Genomic DNA, 18,621 nt, shown 5'->3' on the forward strand with positions numbered 1-18,621 from the left:
CTTTTCGTGGTTTTGTTGATTTTCAGCAAATGAACATATTTCAGCGAGGGAGAAGTTTTTTCTTTAATAGCGTCAGATTTTATCTTAAAATACAAGAACTTTTCGTGGTTTTGTTGATTTTCAGCAAATGAACATATTTCAGCGAGCGAGAAGTTTTTTCTTTAAAAGCGTCAGATTTTATCTTAAAATACAAGAACTTTTCGTGGTTCTTGTCAATTTTTGTTGATTTTCATCTTATGAACTTATTTCAGTCAGCTCGATCTTTCTTCTTCAAAGCAAAAAGATTTTATCTTCAAATACAAGAACTTTTTGTGGTTTTGTTGATTTTCAGCAAATAAACATATTTCAGCGAGGGAGAAGTTTTTTCTTTAATGGCGTCAGATTTTATCTTAAAATACAAGAACTTTTCGTGGTTCTTGTCAATTTTTGTTGGTTTTCATCCAATGAACTTATTTCAGTCAGCAAGATCTTTCTTCTTGAAAACAAAAAGATTTTATCTTCAAATACAAGAACTTTTCGTGGTTTTGTTGATTTTCAGCAAATGAACATGTTTCAGCAATCTGGAAGTTTTTTCTTTAATAGCGTCAGATTTTATCTTAAAATACAAGAACTTTTCGTGGTTCTTGTCAATTTTTGTTGGTTTTCATCTTATGAAATTATTTCAGTCGCTCGATCTTTCTTCTTCAAAGCAAAAGAATTTTATCTTCAAATACAAGAACTTTTCGTGGTTTTGTTGATTTTCAGCAAATGAACATATTTCAGCGAGCTGGAAGTTTTTTCTTTAACAGCGTAACATTTTATCTTAAAATACAAGAACTTTTCGTGGTTCTTGTCAATTTTTGTTGGTTTTCATCCAATCAACTTATTTCAGTCAGCTAGATCTTTCTTCTTCAAAGCAAATAGATTTTATCTTCAAATACAAGAACTTTTCGTAGTTTTGTTGATTTTCAGCAAATGAACATATTTCAGCGAGGGAGAAGTTTTTTCTTTAATAGCGTCAGATTCTATCTGAAACTACAAGAACTTTTCGTGGTTGTTGTCAATTTTTCTTGGTTTTCATCCAATCAACTTATTTCAGTCAGCTAGATCTTTCTTGTTCCAAGCAAAAATATTTTATCTTCAAATACAAGAACTTTTCGTGGTTTTGTTGATTTTCAGCAAATGAACATATTTCAGCGAGCGAGAAGTTTTTTCTTTAAAAGCGTCAGATTTTTTCTTAAAATACAAGAACTTTTCGTGGTTCTTTTCAATTTTTGTTGGTTTTGATCTCATGAACTTGTTTCAGTCAGCTAGATCTTTCTTCTTCAAAGCAAAAAGATTTTATCTTCAAATACAAGAACTTTTCGTGGTTTTGTTGATTTTCAGTAAATGAACATATTTCAGCGAGCGAGAAGTTTTGTTTTTAATAGCGTCAGATTTTATCCTAAAATACAAGAAGTTTTCGTGGTTCTTGTCAATTCTTGTTGATTTTCATCTCATGAACTTATTTCAGTCAGCAAGAACTTTCTTCTTCAAAGCAAAAAGATTTTATCTTCAAATACAAGAACTTTTCGTGGTTTTGTTGATTTTCAGCAAATGAACATATTTCAGCGAGGGAGAAGTTTTTTCTTTAATAGCGTCAGATTTTATCTTAAAATACAAGAACTTTTCGTGGTTTTGTTGATTTTCAGCAAATGAACATATTTCAGCGAGCGAGAAGTTTTTTCTTTCAAAGCGTCAGATTTTATCTTAAAATACAAGAACTTTTCGTGGTCCTTGTCAATTTTTGTTTATTTTCATCTTATGAACTTATTTCAGTCAGCTAGATCTTTCTTCTTCAAAGCAAAAAGATTTTATCTTCAAATACAAGAACTTTTTGTGGTTTTGTTGATTTTCAGCAAATGAACATATTTCAGCGAGGGAGAAGTTTTTTCTTCAATGGCGTCAGATTTTATCTTAAAATACAAGAACTTTTCGTGGTTCTTGTCAATTTTTGTTGGTTTTCATCCAATGAACTTATTTCAGTCAGCTGGATCTTTCTTCTTCAAAGCAAAAAGATTTTATCTTCAAATACAAGAACTTTTCGTGGTTTTGTTGATTTTCAGCAAATGAACATATTTCAGCGAGCGAGAAGTTTTTTCTTTAAAAGCGTCAGATTTTATCTTAAAATACAAGAACTTTTCGTGGTTCTTGTCAATTTTTGTTTATTTTCATCTTATGAACTTATTTCAGTCAGCTAGATCTTTCTTCTTCAAAGCAAAAAGATTTTATCTTCAAATACAAGAACTTTTTGTGGTTTTGTTGATTTTCAGCAAATGAACATATTTCAGCGAGGGAGAAGTTTTTTCTTTAATGGCGTCAGATTTTATCTTAAAATACAAGAACTTTTCGTGGTTCTTGTCAATTTTTGTTGGTTTTCATCCAATGAACTTATTTCAGTCAGCTAGATCTTTCTTCTTCAAAGCAAATAGATTTTATCTTCAAATACAAGAACTTTTCGTGGTTTTGTTGATTTTCAGCAAATGAACATATTTCAGCGAGCGAGAAGTTTTTTCTTTAAAAGCGTCAGATTTTATCTTAAAATACAAGAACTTTTCGTGGTTCTTTTCAATTTTTGTTGGTTTTGATCTCATGAACTTGTTTCAGTCAGCTAGATCTTTCTTCTTCAAAGCAAAAAGATTTTATCTTCAAATACAAGAACTTTTCGTGGTTTTGTTGATTTTCAGCAAATGAACATATTTCAGCGAGCGAGAAGTTTTGTTTTTAATAGCGTCAGATTTTATCCTAAAATACAAGAAGTTTTCGTGGTTCTTGTCAATTCTTGTTGATTTTCATCTCATGAACTTATTTCAGTCAGCAAGAACTTTCTTCTTCAAAGCAAAAAGATTTTATCTTCAAATACAAGAACTTTTCGTGGTTTTGTTGATTTTCAGCAAATGAACATATTTCAGCGAGGGAGAAGTTTTTTCTTTAATAGCGTCAGATTTTATCTTAAAATACAAGAACTTTTCGTGGTTTTGTTGATTTTCAGCAAATGAACATATTTCAGCGAGCGAGAAGTTTTTTCTTTAAAAGCGTCAGATTTTATCTTAAAATACAAGAACTTTTCGTGGTTCTTGTCAATTTTTGTTGATTTTCATCTTATGAACTTATTTCAGTCAGCTCGATCTTTCTTCTTCAAAGCAAAAAGATTTTATCTTCAAATACAAGAACTTTTTGTGGTTTTGTTGATTTTCAGCAAATAAACATATTTCAGCGAGGGAGAAGTTTTTTCTTTAATGGCGTCAGATTTTATCTTAAAATACAAGAACTTTTCGTGGTTCTTGTCAATTTTTGTTGGTTTTCATCCAATGAACTTATTTCAGTCAGCAAGATCTTTCTTCTTGAAAGCAAAAAGATTTTATCTTCAAATACAAGAACGTTTCGTGGTTTTGTTGATTTTCAGCAAATGAACATGTTTCAGCGATCTGGAAGTTTTTTCTTTAATAGCGTCAGATTTTATCTTAAAATACAAGAACTTTTCGTGGTTCTTGTCAATTTTTGTTGGTTTTCATCCAATGAACTTATTTCAGTCAGCTAGATCTTTCTTCTTCAAAGCAAATAGATTTTATCTTCAAATACAAGAACTTTTCGTGGTTTTGTTGATTTTCAGCAAATGAACATATTTCAGCGAGCGAGAAGTTTTGTTTTTAATAGCGTCAGATTTTATCCTAAAATACAAGAAGTTTTCGTGGTTCTTGTCAATTCTTGTTAATTTTCATCTCATGAACTTATTTCAGTCAGCAAGAACTTTCTTCTTCAAAGCAAAAAGATTTTATCTTCAAATACAAGAACTTTTCGTGGTTTTGTTGATTTTCAGCAAATGAACAATTTTTCAGCGAGGGAGAAGTTTTTTCTTTAATAGCGTCAGATTTTATCTTAAAATACAAGAACTTTTCGTGGTTCTTGTCAATTTTTGTTGGTTTTCATCCAATGAACTTATTTCAGTCAGCTGGATCTTTCTTCTTCAAAGCAAAAAGATTTTATCTTCAAATACAAGAACTTTTCGTGGTTTTGTTGATTTTCAGCAAATGAACATATTTCAGCGAGCGAGAAGTTTTTTCTTTAAAAGCGTCAGATTTTATCTTAAAATACAAGAACTTTTCGTGGTTCTTGTCAATTTTTGTTTATTTTCATCTTATGAACTTATTTCAGTCAGCTCGATCTTTCTTCTTCAAAGCAAAAAGATTTTATCTTCAAATACAAGAACTTTTTGTGGTTTTGTTGATTTTCAGCAAATGAACATATTTCAGCGAGGGAGAAGTTTTTTCTTTAATGGCGTCAGATTTTATCTTAAAATACATGAACTTTTCGTGGTTCTTGTCAATTTTTGTTGGTTTTCATCCAATGAACTTATTTCAGTCAGCAAGATCTTTCTTCTTGAAAGCAAAAAGATTTTATCTTCAAATACAAGAACGTTTCGTGGTTTTGTTGATTTTCAGCAAATGAACATGTTTCAGCGATCTGGAAGTTTTTTCTTTAATAGCGTCAGATTTTATCTTAAAATACAAGAACTTTTCGTGGTTCTTGTCAATTTTTGTTGGTTTTCATCTTATGAAATTATTTCAGTCGCGAGATCTTTCTTCTTCAAAGCAAAAGGATTTTATCTTCAAATACAAGAACTTTTCGTGGTTTTGTTGATTTTCATCAAATTAACATATTTCAGCGAGCTAGAAGTTTTTTCTTTAATAGCGTAAGATTTTATCTTAAAATACAAGAACTTTTCGTGGTTCTTGTCAATTTTTGTTGGTTTTCATCCAATGAACTTATTTCAGTCAGCTAGATCTTTCTTCTTCAAAGCAAATAGATTTTATCTTCAAATACAAGAACTTTTCGTGGTTTTGTTGATTTTCAGCAAATGAACATATTTCAGCGAGCGAGAAGTTTTTTCTTTAAAAGCGTCAGATTTTATCTTAAAATACAAGAACTTTTCGTGGTTCTTTTCAATTTTTGTTGGTTTTGATCTCATGAACTTGTTTCAGTCAGCTAGATCTTTCTTCTTCAAAGCAAAAAGATTTTATCTTCAAATACAAGAACTTTTCGTGGTTTTGTTGATTTTCAGCAAATGAACATATTTCAGCGAGCGAGAAGTTTTGTTTTTAATAGCGTCAGATTTTATCCTAAAATACAAGAAGTTTTCGTGGTTCTTGTCAATTCTTGTTGATTTTCATCTCATGAACTTATTTCAGTCAGCAAGAACTTTCTTCTTCAAAGCAAAAAGATTTTATCTTCAAATACAAGAACTTTTCGTGGTTTTGTTGATTTTCAGCAAATGAACATATTTCAGCGAGGGAGAAGTTTTTTCTTTAATAGCGTCAGATTTTATCTTAAAATACAAGAACTTTTCGTGGTTTTGTTGATTTTCAGCAAATGAACATATTTCAGCGAGCGAGAAGTTTTTTCTTTAAAAGCGTCAGATTTTATCTTAAAATACAAGAACTTTTCGTGGTTCTTGTCAATTTTTGTTGATTTTCATCTTATGAACTTATTTCAGTCAGCTCGATCTTTCTTCTTCAAAGCAAAAAGATTTTATCTTCAAATACAAGAACTTTTTGTGGTTTTGTTGATTTTCAGCAAATAAACATATTTCAGTGAGGGAGAAGTTTTTTCTTTAATGGCGTCAGATTTTATCTTAAAATACAAGAACTTTTCGTGGTTCTTGTCAATTTTTGTTGGTTTTCATCCAATGAACTTATTTCAGTCAGCAAGATCTTTCTTCTTGAAAACAAAAAGATTTTATCTTCAAATACAAGAACTTTTCGTGGTTTTGTTGATTTTCAGCAAATGAACATGTTTCAGCAATCTGGAAGTTTTTTCTTTAATAGCGTCAGATTTTATCTTAAAATACAAGAACTTTTCGTGGTTCTTGTCAATTTTTGTTGGTTTTCATCTTATGAAATTATTTCAGTCGCTCGATCTTTCTTCTTCAAAGCAAAAGAATTTTATCTTCAAATACAAGAACTTTTCGTGGTTTTGTTGATTTTCAGCAAATGAACATATTTCAGCGAGCTGGAAGTTTTTTCTTTAACAGCGTAACATTTTATCTTAAAATACAAGAACTTTTCGTGGTTCTTGTCAATTTTTGTTGGTTTTCATCCAATCAACTTATTTCAGTCAGCTAGATCTTTCTTCTTCAAAGCAAATAGATTTTATCTTCAAATACAAGAACTTTTCGTAGTTTTGTTGATTTTCAGCAAATGAACATATTTCAGCGAGGGAGAAGTTTTTTCTTTAATAGCGTCAGATTCTATCTGAAACTACAAGAACTTTTCGTGGTTGTTGTCAATTTTTCTTGGTTTTCATCCAATCAACTTATTTCAGTCAGCTCGATCTTTCTTGTTCCAAGCAAAAATATTTTATCTTCAAATACAAGAACTTTTCGTGGTTTTGTTGATTTTCAGCAAATGAACATATTTCAGCGAGCGAGAAGTTTTTTCTTTAAAAGCGTCAGATTTTTTCTTAAAATACAAGAACTTTTCGTGGTTCTTTTCAATTTTTGTTGGTTTTGATCTCATGAACTTGTTTCAGTCAGCTAGATCTTTCTTCTTCAAAGCAAAAAGATTTTATCTTCAAATACAAGAACTTTTCGTGGTTTTGTTGATTTTCAGTAAATGAACATATTTCAGCGAGCGAGAAGTTTTGTTTTTAATAGCGTCAGATTTTATCCTAAAATACAAGAAGTTTTCGTGGTTCTTGTCAATTCTTGTTGATTTTCATCTCATGAACTTATTTCAGTCAGCAAGAACTTTCTTCTTCAAAGCAAAAAGATTTTATCTTCAAATACAAGAACTTTTCGTGGTTTTGTTGATTTTCAGCAAATGAACTTATTTCAGCGAGGGAGAAGTTTTTTCTTTAATAGCGTCAGATTTTATCTTAAAATACAAGAACTTTTCGTGGTTTTGTTGATTTTCAGCAAATGAACATATTTCAGCGAGCGAGAAGTTTTTTCTTTCAAAGCGTCAGATTTTATCTTAAAATACAAGAACTTTTCGTGGTCCTTGTCAATTTTTGTTTATTTTCATCTTATGAACTTATTTCAGTCAGCTAGATCTTTCTTCTTCAAAGCAAAAAGATTTTATCTTCAAATACAAGAACTTTTTGTGGTTTTGTTGATTTTCAGCAAATGAACATATTTCAGCGAGGGAGAAGTTTTTTCTTCAATGGCGTCAGATTTTATCTTAAAATACAAGAACTTTTCGTGGTTCTTGTCAATTTTTGTTGGTTTTCATCCAATGAACTTATTTCAGTCAGCTGGATCTTTCTTCTTCAAAGCAAAAAGATTTTATCTTCAAATACAAGAACTTTTCGTGGTTTTGTTGATTTTCAGCAAATGAACATATTTCAGCGAGCGAGAAGTTTTTTCTTTAAAAGCGTCAGATTTTATCTTAAAATACAAGAACTTTTCGTGGTTCTTGTCAATTTTTGTTTATTTTCATCTTATGAACTTATTTCAGTCAGCTAGATCTTTCTTCTTCAAAGCAAAAAGATTTTATCTTCAAATACAAGAACTTTTTGTGGTTTTGTTGATTTTCAGCAAATGAACATATTTCAGCGAGGGAGAAGTTTTTTCTTTAATGGCGTCAGATTTTATCTTAAAATACAAGAACTTTTCGTGGTTCTTGTCAATTTTTGTTGGTTTTCATCCAATGAACTTATTTCAGTCAGCAAGATCTTTCTTCTTGAAAGCAAAAAGATTTTATCTTCAAATACAAGAACGTTTCGTGGTTTTGTTGATTTTCAGCAAATGAACATGTTTCAGCGATCTGGAAGTTTTTTCTTTAATAGCGTCAGATTTTATCTTAAAATACAAGAACTTTTCGTGGTTCTTGTCAATTTTTGTTGGTTTTCATCCAATGAACTTATTTCAGTCAGCTAGATCTTTCTTCTTCAAAGCAAATAGATTTTATCTTCAAATACAAGAACTTTTCGTGGTTTTGTTGATTTTCAGCAAATGAACATATTTCAGCGAGCGAGAAGTTTTGTTTTTAATAGCGTCAGATTTTATCCTAAAATACAAGAAGTTTTCGTGGTTCTTGTCAATTCTTGTTGATTTTCATCTCATGAACTTATTTCAGTCAGCAAGAACTTTCTTCTTCAAAGCAAAAAGATTTTATCTTCAAATACAAGAACTTTTCGTGGTTTTGTTGATTTTCAGCAAATGAACATATTTCAGCGAGCGAGAAGTTTTTTCTTTAATAGCGTCAGATTTTATCTTAAAATACAAGAACTTTTCGTGGTTTTGTTGATTTTCAGCAAATGAACATATTTCAGCGAGCGAGAAGTTTTTTCTTTAAAAGCGTCAGATTTTATCTTAAAATACAAGAACTTTTCGTGGTTCTTGTCAATTTTTGTTGATTTTCATCTTATGAACTTATTTCAGTCAGCTCGATCTTTCTTCTTCAAAGCAAAAAGATTTTATCTTCAAATACAAGAACTTTTTGTGGTTTTGTTGATTTTTAGCAAATGAACATATTTCAGCGAGGGAGAAGTTTTTTCTTTCATGGCGTCAGATTTTATCTTAAAATACAAGAACTTTTCGTGGTTCTTGTCAATTTTTGTTGGTTTTCATCCAATGAACTTATTTCAGTCAGCAAGATCTTTCTTCTTGAAAGCAAAAAGATTTTATCTTCAAATACAAGAACTTTTCGTGGTTTTGTTGATTTTCAGCAAATGAACATGTTTCAGCGATCTGGAAGTTTTTTCTTTAATAGCGTCAGATTTTATCTTAAAATACAAGAACTTTTCGTGGTTCTTGTCAATTTTTGTTGGTTTTCATCTTATGAAATTATTTCAGTCGCTCGATCTTTCTTCTTCAAAGCAAAAGGATTTTATCTTCAAATACAAGAACTTTTCGTGGTTTTGTTGATTTTCAGCAAATGAACATATTTCAGCGAGCTAGAAGTTTTTTCTTTAACAGCGTAACATTTTATCTTAAAATACAAGAACTTTTCGTGGTTGTTGTCAATTTTTGTTGGTTTTCATCCAATCAACTTATTTCAGTCAGCTAGATCTTTCTTCTTCCAAGCAAAAATATTTTATCTTCAAATACAAGAACTTTTCGTGGTTTTGTTGATTTTCAGCAAATGAACATATTTCAGCGAGCGAGAAGTTTTTTCTTTAAAAGCGTCAGATTTTATCTTAAAATACAAGAACTTTTCGTGGTTCTTTTCAATTTTTGTTGGTTTTGATCTCATGAACTTGTTTCAGTCAGCCAGATCTTTCTTCTTCAAAGCAAAAAGATTTTATCTTCAAATACAAGAACTTTTCGTGGTTTTGTTGATTTTCAGCAAATGAACATATTTCAGCGAGGGAGAAGTTTTTTCTTTAATAGCGTCAGATTTTATCTTAAAATACAAGAACTTTTCGTGGTTTTGTTGATTTTCAGCAAATGAACATATTTCAGCGAGCGAGAAGTTTTTTCTTTAAAAGCGTCAGATTTTATCTTAAAATACAAGAACTTTTCGTGGTTCTTGTCAATTTTTGTTTATTTTCATCTTATGAACTTATTTCAGTCAGCTAGATCTTTCTTCTTCAAAGCAAAAAGATTTTATCTTCAAATACAAGAACTTTTTGTGGTTTTGTTGATTTTCAGCAAATGAACATATTTCAGCGAGGGAGAAGTTTTTTCTTCAATGGCGTCAGATTTTATCTTAAAATACAAGAACTTTTCGTGGTTCTTGTCAATTTTTGTTGGTTTTCATCCAATGAACTTATTTCAGTCAGCAATATCTTTCTTCTTGAAAGCAAAAAGATTTTATCTTCAAATACAAGAACTTTTCGTGGTTTTGTTGATTTTCAGCAAATGAACATATTTCAGCGAGCGAGAAGTTTTGTTTTTAATAGCGTCAGATTTTATCCTAAAATACAAGAAGTTTTCGTGGTTCTTGTCAATTCTTGTTGATTTTCATCTCATGAACTTATTTCAGTCAGCAAGAACTTTCTTCTTCAAAGCAAAAAGATTTTATCTTCAAATACAAGAACTTTTTGTGGTTTTGTTGATTTTTAGCAAATGAACATATTTCAGCGAGGGAGAAGTTTTTTCTTTCATGGCGTCAGATTTTATCTTAAAATACAAGAACTTTTCGTGGTTCTTGTCAATTTTTGTTGGTTTTCATCCAATGAACTTATTTCAGTCAGCAAGATCTTTCTTCTTGAAAGCAAAAAGATTTTATCTTCAAATACAAGAACTTTTCGTGGTTTTGTTGATTTTCAGCAAATGAACATGTTTCAGCGATCTGGAAGTTTTTTCTTTAATAGCGTCAGATTTTATCTTAAAATACAAGAACTTTTCGTGGTTCTTGTCAATTTTTGTTGGTTTTCATCTTATGAAATTATTTCAGTCGCTCGATCTTTCTTCTTCAAAGCAAAAGGATTTTATCTTCAAATACAAGAACTTTTCGTGGTTTTGTTGATTTTCAGCAAATGAACATATTTCAGCGAGCTAGAAGTTTTTTCTTTAACAGCGTAACATTTTATCTTAAAATACAAGAACTTTTCGTGGTTGTTGTCAATTTTTGTTGGTTTTCATCCAATCAACTTATTTCAGTCAGCTAGATCTTTCTTCTTCCAAGCAAAAATATTTTATCTTCAAATACAAGAACTTTTCGTGGTTTTGTTGATTTTCAGCAAATGAACATATTTCAGCGAGCGAGAAGTTTTTTCTTTAAAAGCGTCAGATTTTATCTTAAAATACAAGAACTTTTCGTGGTTCTTTTCAATTTTTGTTGGTTTTGATCTCATGAACTTGTTTCAGTCAGCCAGATCTTTCTTCTTCAAAGCAAAAAGATTTTATCTTCAAATACAAGAACTTTTCGTGGTTTTGTTGATTTTCAGCAAATGAACATATTTCAGCGAGGGAGAAGTTTTTTCTTTAATAGCGTCAGATTTTATCTTAAAATACAAGAACTTTTCGTGGTTTTGTTGATTTTCAGCAAATGAACATATTTCAGCGAGCGAGAAGTTTTTTCTTTAAAAGCGTCAGATTTTATCTTAAAATACAAGAACTTTTCGTGGTTCTTGTCAATTTTTGTTTATTTTCATCTTATGAACTTATTTCAGTCAGCTAGATCTTTCTTCTTCAAAGCAAAAAGATTTTATCTTCAAATACAAGAACTTTTTGTGGTTTTGTTGATTTTCAGCAAATGAACATATTTCAGCGAGGGAGAAGTTTTTTCTTCAATGGCGTCAGATTTTATCTTAAAATACAAGAACTTTTCGTGGTTCTTGTCAATTTTTGTTGGTTTTCATCCAATGAACTTATTTCAGTCAGCAATATCTTTCTTCTTGAAAGCAAAAAGATTTTATCTTCAAATACAAGAACTTTTCGTGGTTTTGTTGATTTTCAGCAAATGAACATATTTCAGCGAGCGAGAAGTTTTGTTTTTAATAGCGTCAGATTTTATCCTAAAATACAAGAAGTTTTCGTGGTTCTTGTCAATTCTTGTTGATTTTCATCTCATGAACTTATTTCAGTCAGCAAGAACTTTCTTCTTCAAAGCAAAAAGATTTTATCTTCAAATACAAGAACTTTTCGTGGTTTTGTTGATTTTCAGCAAATGAACATATTTCAGCGAGGGAGAAGTTTTTTCTTTCATAGCGTCAGATTTTATCTTAAAATACAAGAACTTTTTGTGGTTTTGTTGATTTTCAGCAAATGAACATATTTCAGCGAGGGAGAAGTTTTTTCTTTAATGGCGTCAGATTTTATCTTAAAATACAAGAACTTTTCGTGGTTCTTGTCAATTTTTGTTGGTTTTCATCCAATGAACTTATTTCAGTCAGCAAGATCTTTCTTCTTGAAAGCAAAAAGATTTTATCTTCAAATACAAGAACGTTTCGTGGTTTTGTTGATTTTCAGCAAATGAACATGTTTCAGCGATCTGGAAGTTTTTTCGTTAATAGCGTCAGATTTTATCTTAAAATACAAGAACTTTTCGTGGTTCTTGTCAATTTTTGTTGGTTTTCATCTTATGAAATTATTTCAGTCGCTAGATCTTTCTTCTTCAAAGCAAAAGGATTTTATCTTCAAATACAAGAACTTTTCGTGGTTTTGTTGATTTTCAGCAAATGAACATATTTCAGCGAGCTAGAAGTTTTTTCTTTAATAGCGTAAGATTTTATCTTAAAATACAAGAACTTTTCGTGGTTCTTGTCAATTTTTGTTGGTTTTCATCCAATGAACTTATTTCAGTCAGCCAGATCTTTCTTCTTCAAAGCAAATAGATTTTATCTTCAAATACAAGAACTTTTCGTGGTTTTGTTGATTTTCAGCAAATGAACATATTTCAGCGAGGGAGAAGTTTTTTCTTTAATAGCGTCAGATTCTATCTTAAAATACAATAACTTTTCGTGGTTGTTGTCAATTTTTGTTGGTTTTCATCCAATCAACTTATTTCAGTCAGCTAGATCTTTCTTCTTCCAAGCAAAAATATTTTATCTTCAAATACAAGAACTTTTCGTGGTTTTGTTGATTTTCAGTAAATGAACATATTTCAGCAAGCGAGAAGTTTTTTCTTTAATAGCGTCAGATTTTATCTTAAAATACAAGAACTTTTCGTGGTTCTTTTCAATTTTTGTTGGTTTTGATCTCATGAACTTGTTTCAGTCAGCCAGATCTTTCTTCTTCAAAGCAAAAAGATTTTATCTTCAAATACAAGAACTTTTCGTGGTTTTGTTGATTTTCAGCAAATGAACATATTTCAGCGAGGGAGAAGTTTTTTCTTTAATAGCGTCAGATTTTATCTTAAAATACAAGAACTTTTCGTGGTTTTGTTGATTTTTGTTGGTTTTCATCCAATGAACTTATTTCAGTCAGCAAGATGTTTCTTCTTGAAAGCAAAAAGATTTTATCTTCAAATACAAGAACTTTTCGTGGTTTTGTTGATTTTCAGCAAATGAACATGTTTCAGCGATCTAGAAGTTTTTTCTTTAACAGCGTAACATTTTATCTTAAAATACAAGAACTTTTCGTGGTTCTTGTCAATTTTTGTTGGTTTTCATCCAATCAACTTATTTCAGTCAGCTAGATCTTTCTTCTTCAAAGCAAATAGATTTTATCTTCAAATACAAGAACTTTTCGTAGTTTTGTTGATTTTCAGCAAATGAACATATTTCAGCGAGGGAGAAGTTTTTTCTTTAATAGCGTCAGATTCTATCTTAAAATACAAGAACTTTTCGTGGTTGTTGTCAATTTTTGTTGGTTTTCATCCAATCAACTTATTTCAGTCAGCTAGATCTTTCTTCTTCCAAGCAAAAATATTTTATCTTCAAATACAAGAACTTTTCATGGTTTTGTTGATTTTCAGCAAATGAACATATTTCAGCGAGCGAGAAGTTTTTTCTTTAAAAGCGTCAGATTTTATCTTAAAATACAAGAACTTTTCGTGGTTCTTTTCAATTTTTGTTGGTTTTGATCTCATGAACTTGTTTCAGTCAGCTAGATCTTTCTTCTTCAAAGCAAAAAGATTTTATCTTCAAATACAAGAACTTTTCGTGGTTTTGTTGATTTTCAGCAAATGAACATATTTCAGCGAGCGAGAAGTTTTGTTTTTAATAGCGTCAGATTTTATCCTAAAATACAAGAAGTTTTCGTGGTTCTTGTCAATTCTTGTTGATTTTCATCTCATGAACTTATTTCAGTCAGCAAGAACTTTCTTCTTCAAAGCAAAAAGATTTTATCTTCAAATACAAGAACTTTTCGTGGTTTTGTTGATTTTCAGCAAATGAACATATTTCAGCGAGGGAGAAGTTTTTTCTTTCATAGCGTCAGATTTTATCTTAAAATACAAGAACTTTTCGTGGTTTTGTTGATTTTCAGTAAATGAACATATTTCAGCAAGCGAGAAGTTTTTTCTTTAATAGCGTCAGATTTTATCTTAAAATACAAGAACTTTTCGTGGTTCTTGTCAATTTTTGTTGGTTTTCATCCAATGAACTTATTTCAGTCAGCTAGATCTTTCTTCTTCAAAGCAAATAGATTTTATCTTCAAATACAAGAACTTTTCGTGGTTTTGTTGATTTTCAGCAAATGAACATATTTCAGCGAGCGAGAAGTTTTGTTTTTAATAGCGTCAGATTTTATCCTAAAATACAAGAAGTTTTCGTGGTTCTTGTCAATTCTTGTTGATTTTCATCTCATGAACTTATTTCAGTCAGCAAGAACTTTCTTCTTCAAAGCAAAAAGATTTTATCTTCAAATACAAGAACTTTTCGTGGTTTTGTTGATTTTCAGCAAATGAACATATTTCAGCGAGGGAGAAGTTTTTTCTTTAATAGCGTCAGATTTTATCTTAAAATACAAGAACTTTTCGTGGTTTTGTTGATTTTCAGCAAATGAACATATTTCAGCGAGCGAGAAGTTTTTTCTTTAATAGCGTCAGATTTTATCTTAAAATACAAGATCTTTTCGTGGTTCTTGTCAATTTTTGTTTATTTTCATCTTATGAACTTATTTCAGTCAGCTAGATCTTTCTTCTTCAAAGCAAAAAGATTTTATCTTCAAATACAAGAACTTTTTGTGGTTTTGTTGATTTTCAGCAAATGAACATATTTCAGCGAGGGAGAAGTTTTTTCTTCAATGGCGTCAGATTTTATCTTAAAATACAAGAACTTTTCGTGGTTCTTGTCAATTTTTGTTGGTTTTCATCCAATGAACTTATTTCAGTCAGCAAGATCTTTCTTCTTGAAAGCAAAAAGATTTTATCTTCAAATACAAGAACTTTTCGTGGTTTTGTTGATTTTCAGCAAATGAACATATTTCAGCGAGCGAGAAGTTTTTTCTTTAAAAGCGTCAGATTTTATCTTAAAATACAAGAACTTTTCGTGGTTCTTGTCAATTTTTGTTGGTTTTGATCTCATGAACTTGTTTCAGTCAGCTAGATCTTTCTTCTTCAAAGCAAAAAGATTTTATCTTCAAATACAAGAACGTTTCGTGGTTTTGTTGATTTTCAGCAAATGAACATGTTTCAGCGATCTGGAAGTTTTTTCTTTAATAGCGTAAGATTTTATCTTAAAATACAAGAAATTTTCGTGGTTCTTGTCAATTTTTGTTGGTTTTCATCTTATGAAATTATTTCAGTCGCTAGATCTTTCTTCTTCAAAGCAAAAGGATTTTATCTTCAAATACAAGAACTTTTTGTGGTTTTGTTGATTTTCAGCAAATGAACATATTTCAGCGAGCTAGAAGTTTTTTCTTTAATAGCGTAAGATTTTATCTTAAAATACAAGAACTTTTCGTGGTTCTTGTCAATTTTTGTTGGTTTTCATCCAATGAACTTATTTCAGTCAGCCAGATCTTTCTTCTTCAAAGCAAATAGATTTTATCTTCAAATACAAGAACTTTTCGTGGTTTTGTTGATTTTCAGCAAATGAACATATTTCAGCGAGGGAGAAGTTTTTTCTTTAATAGCGTCAGATTCCATCTTAAAATACAAGAACTTTTCGTGGTTGTTGTCAATTTTTGTTGGTTTTCATCCAATCAACTTATTTCAGTCAGCCAGATCTTTCTTCTTCCAAGCAAAAATATTTTATCTTCAAATACAAGAACTTTTCGTGGTTTTGTTGATTTTCAGTAAATGAACATATTTCAGCAAGCGAGAAGTTTTTTCTTTAATAGCGTCAGATTTTATCTTAAAATACAAGAACTTTTCGTGGTTCTTGTCAATTTTTGTTGGTTTTCATCCAATGAACTTATTTCAGTCAGCTGGATCTTTCTTCTTCAAAGCAAATAGATTTTATCTTCAAATACAAGAACTTTTCGTGGTTTTGTTGATTTTCAGCAAATGAACATATTTCAGCGAGCGAGAAGTTTTTTCTTTAAAAGCGTCATATTTTATCTTAAAATACAAGAACTTTTCGTGGTTCTTTTCAATTTTTGTTTTTTTTGATCTCATGAACTTGTTTCAGTCAGCCAGATCTTTCTTCTTCAAAGCAAAAAGATTTTATCTTCAAATACAAGAACTTTTCGTGGTTTTGTTGATTTTCAGCAAATGAACATATTTCAGCGAGGGAGAAGTTTTTTCTTTAATAGCGTCAGATTTTATCTTAAAATACAAGAACTTTTCGTGGTTTTGTTGATTTTCAGCAAATGAACATATTTCAGCGAGCGAGAAGTTTTTTCTTTAAAAGCGTCAGATTTTATCTTAAAATACAAGAACTTTTCGTGGTTCTTGTCAATTTTTGTTGATTTTCATCTTATGAACTTATTTCAGTCAGCTCGATCTTTCTTCTTCAAAGCAAAACGATTTTATATTCAAATACAAGAACTTTTTGTGGTTTTGTTGATTTTCAGCAAATGAACATATTTCAGCGAGGGAGAAGTTTTTTCTTTAATGGCGTCAGATTTTATCTTAAAATACAAGAACTTTTCGTGGTTCTTGTCAATTTTTGTTGGTTTTCATCCAATGAACTTATTTCAGTCAGCAAGATCTTTCTTCTTGAAAGCAAAAAGATTTTATCTTCAAATACAAGAACTTTTCGTGGTTTTGTTGATTTTCAGCAAATGAACATGTTTCAGCGATCTAGAAGTTTTTTCTTTAACAGCGTAACATTTTATCTTAAAATACAAGAACTTTTCGTGGTTCTTGTCAATTTTTGTTGGTTTTCATCCAATCAACTTATTTCAGTCAGCTAGATCTTTCTTCTTCAAAGCAAATCGATTTTATCTTCAAATACAAGAACTTTTCGTAGTTTTGTTGATTTTCAGCAAATGAACATATTTCAGCGAGGGAGAAGTTTTTTCTTTAATAGCGTCAGATTCTATCTTAAAATACAAGAACTTTTCGTGGTTGTTGTCAATTTTTGTTGGTTTTCATCCAATCAACTTATTTCAGTCAGCTAGATCTTTCTTCTTCCAAGCAAAAATATTTTATCTTCAAATACAAGAACTTTTCGTGGTTTTGTTGATTTTCAGCAAATGAACATATTTCAGCGAGCGAGAAGTTTTTTCTTTAAAAGCGTCAGTTTTTATCTTAAAATACAAGAACTTTTCGTGGTTCTTTTCAATTTTTGTTGGTTTTGATCTCATGAACTTGTTTCAGTCAGCTAGATCTTTCTTCTTCAAAGCAAAAAGATTTTATCTTCAAATACAAGAACTTTTCGTGGTTTTGTTGATTTTCAGCAAATGAACATATTTCAGCGAGCGAGAAGTTTTGTTTTTAATAGCGTCAGATTTTATCCTAAAATACAAGAACTTTTCGTGGTTCTTGTCAATTTTTGTTGGTTTTCATCCAATGAACTTATTTCAGTCAGCCAGATCTTTCTTCTTCAAAGCAAATAGATTTTATCTTCAAATACAAGAACTTTTCGTGGTTTTGTTGATTTTCAGCAAATGAACATATTTCAGCGAGGGAGAAGTTTTTTCTTTAATAGCGTCAGATTCTATCTTAAAATACAAGAACTTTTCGTGGTTGTTGTCAATTTTTGTTGGTTTTCATCCAATCAACTTATTTCAGTCAGCCAAATCTTTCTTCTTCCAAGCAAAAATATTTTATCTTCAAATACAAGAACTTTTCGTGGTTTTGTTGATTTTCAGTAAATGAACATATTTCAGCAAGCGAGAAGTTTTTTCTTTAATAGCGTCAGATTTTATCTTAAAATACAAGAACTTTTCGTGGTTCTTGTCAATTTTTGTTGGTTTTCATCCAATGAACTTATTTCAGTCAGCTAGATCTTTCTTCTTCAAAGCAAATAGATTTTATCTTCAAATACAAGAACTTTTCGTGGTTTTGTTGATTTTCAGCAAATGAACATATTTCAGCGAGCGAGAAGTTTTTTCTTTAAAAGCGTCAGATTTTATCTTAAAATACAAGAACTTTTCGTGGTTCTTTTCAATTTTTGTTGGTTTTGATCTCATGAACTTGTTTCAGTCAGCCAGATCTTTCTTCTTCAAAGCAAAAAGATTTTATCTTCAAATACAAGAACTTTTCGTGGTTTTGTTGATTTTCAGCAAATGAACATATTTCAGCGAGCGAGAAGTTTTGTTTTTAATAGCGTCAGATTTTATCCTAAAATACAAGAACTTTTCGTGGTTCTTGTCAATTTTTGTTGGTTTTCATCCAATGAACTTATTTCAGTCAGCCAGATCTTTCTTCTTCAAAGCAAATAGATTTTATCTTCAAATACAAGAACTTTTCGTGGTTTTGTTGATTTTCAGCAAATGAACATATTTCAGCGAGGGAGAAGTTTTTTCTTTAATAGCGTCAGATTCTATCTTAAAATACAAGAACTTTTCGTGGTTGTTGTCAATTTTTGTTGGTTTTCATCCAATCAACTTATTTCAGTCAGCCAGATCTTTCTTCTTCCAAGCAAAAATATTTTATCTTCAAATACAAGAACTTTTCGTGGTTTTGTTGATTTTCAGTAAATGAACATATTTCAGCAAGCGAGAAGTTTTTTCTTTAATAGCGTCAGATTTTATCTTAAAATACAAGAACTTTTCGTGGTTCTTGTCAATTTTTGTTGGTTTTCATCCAATGAACTTATTTCAGTCAGCTAGATCTTTCTTCTTCAAAGCAAATAGATTTTATCTTCAAATACAAGAACTTTTCGTGGTTTTGTTGATTTTCAGCAAATGAACATATTTCAGCGAGCGAGAAGTTTTTTCTT

Source organism: Heptranchias perlo, chromosome 23, assembly GCF_035084215.1.
Source record: "Heptranchias perlo isolate sHepPer1 chromosome 23, sHepPer1.hap1, whole genome shotgun sequence".
NCBI lineage: Eukaryota > Metazoa > Chordata > Chondrichthyes > Hexanchiformes > Hexanchidae > Heptranchias > Heptranchias perlo.